Raw genomic sequence first — 6341 nt, 5'->3', positions numbered from 1 at the left:
AATAAGTCCATAGATAATGAGATTCTTTTAATTGAAAATGATTTCTGATGCCCAAACGATTGATCAAGAAATAGTTTCAATTTTTTTCCTGTTTTTTTTTGTTCCTGCAGTACGGGGATTTAGTCATTCTCTCTCTCAAGCTCAAGTTCAAGTTTTGGAATAATCCTGAAACCTTAGACAGTAGAATTAATTAGCAATCGAATATGTGGAATTCATCTTAAGGGCTAACACGTGAATCGAAAATTCTAGACATACTTGGCATACTGTAGCATTGAGTATGAAATGATCTGACGGTAAGAAAATTCGAATTAGTAGAAGTGTCCACAAAAACACAAACTTGATTCAATTTGTGTCTAATTTGTGGTCTTCTGTCGCGGTGATTCCGTATCAAATAAAAGACTAAATTACCTGAAAATTATGGTTGCGGTTTGAAACAAATTTCTACTCAGATTAAATATTTCTTCTTTCAATCTTAATTTTTTTAATATTTGTGGAATTTAAATTTTCTTAGAATACAGTAAAAAAAGGATAGAAAGGAATTCGATGTCTGAAACAGATTAAAATTATCTGTATCTATATAATTATTGAAATCTACCATATGAATGAAACATGGATGAAAATAAATGGAAAAAAAAGAAAATAAATAATAAAGGGGAAAAAGATAGAAAAATTATGCAAATACTATACAAACAACGAAGGCTAAAAGAACAAACACGTATCTACAGTACCGATACCGTATCCGCAGTACAATAACTGCTCGTAGTACAACGAAGAAGCCTGAGAATCTAAAAATCTATTGGGGATAGCCTAGGCTAGAAGAGGATCAGGGACTTGTAAGATGTTTAGCCTGGAAAACACAATTTTCCATAAATGGAAATGGATTTCATTTCATTTCACTCATGGAATTGAGGAAATTTTTCCTCTCCATTTTCGTAAATATTAATTTTTGTTCCATATTTGTTACCATATTTGTTGTATACTATTTGTTCGTTGTATACTCCATTCTTGATCGCATGGATTGCCATGTAGAGAATAAATAAATAAATAAATAAATAAAACCAAATAATAATAAATAACCAAATAATAAATATAATAAATACAGATTTAAATAAGGTGCTGTAAAAATGTAGGAAACACATTAAAATTGGAATTTCTGCTCTCTCTCCTAATCCCAGTCTACGTTTGCGTTTGCTGGGTTAAGATGTCAGGGAAATGTCAAGGATACCATCTAACAAAGTAAAATATGGTCCTAATCAGAATATTAACTACCGTAATGATTGTTGAATTGTATCAAATCAATCCTAGAACGCAATCTGGAAGAGATCTGCAGGTTCCTGCAGGTTTTTCCACTAATCGATAGTCATTAATCCTCTTGGACAGTCAATCTTTCCGTGGCTTAAGTACATCTTTTTGCTGATACGCTGCTCTGCATAGGAATTCCACAACGATTTATCCGGAACAGTGAAATCATTGGGGATTTCTAACAGCCAGCGTGATATCTTGCTTCAATTTCCTTTGTACTGTAGCAAAACCAAAAAAAAGGACAACGCAAGCATTTTTTTCCGCGTATGGAAAAATCTTCCATCTTTCCTTTCTTCTCAATAAACCTAGACAAAAAAAAAACTTCTCAGTTTAAATGTCAAGAGTCTCTTTTCAAATTGTTTCTTTTTCAATACATAGTGCAATGTTATTCGTCACAGTCAACCACACTACGGTAGAGAATTCTAGAGGGGAAGAAAAAAACTTCGAGAAAAAAAGAAACGTTTTGTTTCGGTTACACCATACACCGCGCACTTCTACGGGAAATTAATGGTTTTGCCAGTCGAAAGATTTCACGCTTCCTTTTCTGAGCGCTTCACTTTCTTGGTCTGATTAGGAGAAAAAAAACTGAAGAAAAAAAAACCGCCAAGTACATTTCTATGGAAATGTTTTAAGAAACTAATCGCCCAGTCGTAGCACACATTTTCGATTATATTTCCATTTTTTTCATTTTTTGAAAAGCGCATTCCATGACAGTTTTCTTCCAAAAAGTTGTTAAACCGGTAAGCCTGGTGGGCATAAACAATATATTTTGCATGAAAATTTCAATTTACTCGATATTATCTACATCATCGATTACATGCAAAACTATTGTATAAGAAATCGATAAGCTACAGTAACATCGGAATCATTTTCCTTCCTATCGGATTCGTTTTCCTTTCTGTCGAGTCCACCCTCAACTTTAAGCGTTGAAGTAAGCAAGTCCTTCTTTTAAAACAAAGGTCACCCATAGAAGAAAATTAATTTATTTTGCCTTTTTTAAAATTCTTTAACACTCAGAAAACTCAAAAGCGCTCAACAGAAAGATAGATTTTGGAAAAAAAAAGTGGCTTAAAATTACATATGTAGCAGCTAAGCTGCTATGTCTACCAAGCTATTTTTCTTTCTTTCCATGAGAATTTCTTTGCCATTTTTTTACTGAAGGAAATTTGTGAGCTACTGTTGTCACTGGAATAGATTATAAAGAAATATGTTTCATCTAAATTAGAATTTATTTAAAGAAACTAAACTACTATATCCAACAATTCTTCCAGAAAAGTTCTTTGTTACAATGTTTTTTTTTCTTTTAATGGAGTAGCAGAAACGCTCCAAATTCAAGATAAATATGTACTTCGTACATCTCTCCTTTTTTTCATGAAAATGTAATTTTAAAAAATGAAAAGCTTATAAAATTAAGTAAAAAATGAAAAAATATGGTAGAAATTCTTTTGAAAACTTCTGTATTTCAATAGCCTTAAAGACAGGAGATGAGTCATCTCATTCTTGTTTCTCAGCTCCATATGATTTAGGAGAGAAGGGCAATACAAGAACAGCAGTGCAGCTACTTGAGTTCCAGTTGAAGTAAACAAAAAAGTATACTGTTATTAATATACTTAACAACCTCATTTATTTGGTTCCACTGTCATATGAAAAGAAAAGCGTTTTCTAAGAAAAAAAAAACTCTCATTGAAACCTTTGAAATGCCCAACAAAAAAATTATCGAGACGAGAGAACAGTCAGCGATTCCGTGAGCAAACTCGGAACAAATTGTTCCCGAAATGAGAGGGTGACACGCACTAACACCAGGAAAATAATAAGCAACAATTTAGCAGTTCATCCAGACAAAAGACTTTCTTTTTCATGAATTTGAAAGATTAAAATAAAATAATAGAAAAAGTGAAGTATTCAAAAATTAAAAGATTTAAATTCAAATTTTAAAAATTAAATCTAAAGTTATGATAAATTGAAACATGAAAATTGAAATATTTAATGATTGGAAGTGAAGTAGGAAAACGTAACAAAAAAACTCCAGAACATAATGATTATTCGAAAATTGGGATAGAAGCTAATTTTTATGGAAAGTTACAATTAAATTAACCAAAAGTGATAAATAATTAATTTATAATTAAACTAAAAATTGATTAATTAAAACTATGATTTATAACTAGATATGATCTCCATCATGCTCGTGTACTCGGTTCAGCTACTTCCTATTTGTTTCCTAAAAATTTCATCAGGTAAGAGTTTCATCTATTGGGAAGTTTACTAGAAATAAAAGCAATAAAAAGCAAACAACAAAAAGGTCTTCACACTAAAAATTTAATGAAATACTAATTTCAGTAATTTTGTCGCAAAAATTTCTCGATTTGGAATCGTTTCATCCAAATTACTTCATTTCACTTACTTCACTTACTTTGTTTTATATTCCATTTGTAAACACATGGATTGCCATGTAGAGAATAAATAAATAAATAAATAAATAAATAACTTTCGTTGCAAACACTTAAACCGCTGAAACGCTATAATACCTAATTTTTTTCCCTCTTGTGGAAGTCAACTTCTACATTACAGTGAACGTGTTTTCCTTTTATTCGCCGAATTCCAATGAGGACTTACAGTCGATCCAGATTCGAACGTGTGTTTTTGTTTTAAACTGTAATAATTATGGTTTTATGTGCTAAAAGCAAATACAAATGAAAACAGTTATGGTATATCTGCAAATTCTGGAACTTCACCTCCGATAGATGATTAAAAAGAAGCATATAATCGTGGAGGAGCAAGTGAAACCCCGTTTTCGGCAACGTTTAGCATCCCATCAGTTGAAGTGAAGTGCTGTGTCCAGTAAAATTCTTGCTTCAGTTGGATAAACACGCACCAGCCGAAAATTTCCGCTGTTTTGATTGAACATTGATATCCGATAAAAATTTGCCCGCAGACAAACGTATCACGCGGCGAAAATACGTTTCCAGTACTGGAAACGTATTCCGCAACAAACGGTTGGGTCCCGCAGCGAAGTGTTGTTGCATTGAGTTTACGTTAGCAATTCAACCAAATAGTATTGGTCCCGTACTCAATTCAGCTAAGGTAGAAAATACGAAAATAGAAATTAGAGCATAAGAAGCGCGCTTCGATTGATACCGTATTTAAATCTTACCTTTGATGAAATTTGACGATTGAATGGCTGTGTGGATGAGGCTTTAACTATACTCACATAGTTTGACATTTTACGGTATCCAAGGTGTCTTAAGCTTTTTTTTTGTCACATGGAGAAATCACAAACAAAGTTAATTTAAACTCCTAAATATTTACCTGCAGAACTTCGGAGGTGGGGGAAGGGTGGGAAATCAAACGTTTATGGCCACTCCACGTTGAAAACAAACTGTACCGTCCGAACCGGACCAGTTAGGATTGCTAGGATAGCACGATTGGAAATAGAAATTGCCGATGATTTCGGTTCCTTCGTTTATTGTTCTCCCAGGGCACATATCTAGGATACGGTGTCAGGACATACTAATGAGAATAAGAAACGCTACAGAAATCCCTGTACGAAGAGAAACTCCTTTAAATTAACACATCTGAATCTTTTTTCAAGATATTCGCAGCTAAAAGTCATCCTAATTAAAGACAGCATACCACGAATCTGAGGTGGTGCGGATTTTAAGTGGAGCATTTGTACACGGGATAGTAGATTATGGAGAGGGGTGTGATTCCGTCCATTTCTTCCTAATTGCCGTAAAAAAACGGCCCGGAAGATGCGCGCGTGCACAAGGCTGGCGCGCTCCAATCGAACGCCTTGTGGAAAAAAGTGCGCCGGAAGGCCCGGAGCCGTTTTCTACGACAATTAGGAAAAAAAATGGACGGAATCACCCTTCTCTCAGTAATCGAGGATCCCGTACACGAATACTCCACCGGAAATCCGTACCACTCCAGATTCGTGGAGTGATGCATTTAGCATGGAGTAAGTACCTGATCCAGAAACATTAACAGTAGGAGAAAGGACCGTACGAGAAGTGTTCTCTAAGTTTGTTGCGATCTGTGGTCCAGTATTTTCTTTTCACCGTATCCACCTTCGCAAATTAATAGGTTGCTCTCCAACCCTCAAGTAGTCCTCAGGTTCTCACTGATCGTAACCTGTTCCGGGAACAGGCACAGTCTTTTTTCACGTAAATTTCATACTTTCCTGTCGAAGGAAAACGTTATTTTCTACTGTTTTTGTTTGTGTGTTTGTTTGTCTGTTTTTGTACCGCTTTACCGTAGCAGAATGTTCCTTCCACAGAAACTTTCACACAACACTAAAAGAAATAGGCTCCTAACATTACGGCAACAATAACAACGTGATTTCTTTCCGTTTAAACGTAGAGATCGATCATGAACGCGCGAGAAAAAAAAAATAGAAAAAAAACAATGCAAACGATCGACTGCTGCACAGGAATGCTATGTATCAGTGGATGGTATGGATACCAGGATCTTAAACTGTCATTTATCATTCTAATAGTTTTGATGAACGCACGTAATGGCCAAGTCGAAATATGTGATTTATTTTTCAGTTCGTTTTAGAACATTTGATCCTAGATTGATCCCATTTATAAAACTCTCCTCAATACGAAAACATTGCGGGAAAAACAAATAGACCAAGAAATCTTAAATTCGTTGAAATAGAAAGAAAAGAACTATGAAAAATTTACTAACAATGAGATAGCGTGAAGTGATGTTCTATAAAAGGGAAGAATGGGGAGACAATATGAGAAAAACCCCGCATAACGATGAGCTCCATTCGACATTAAAATTTCAAATTAAAATCAAAGTCGATTCTAGATAATTCTAAAATCGCATGCAACAAATATCATACCTGAATATCCTAGTTGTTCTATTGATACGTGAGTCATCCTAACCCGTTTGGTTTGGGTAGGTCAAGTATTGATCATGTGGAACAGGTCGCGTACGTTTCACTGCTTTGTCTTCATTATTCTCTAGAAAATTCTTCCCAACTATAGACGAGCGCTTAAAGCGACACCTATATCAGAACTAGCAAGTTTGATCAC

Source organism: Necator americanus, chromosome V (genome assembly GCF_031761385.1).
Source record: "Necator americanus strain Aroian chromosome V, whole genome shotgun sequence".
In the NCBI taxonomy this organism is placed as follows: domain Eukaryota; kingdom Metazoa; phylum Nematoda; class Chromadorea; order Rhabditida; family Ancylostomatidae; genus Necator; species Necator americanus.
This window is presented reverse-complemented; position numbering follows the sequence as displayed.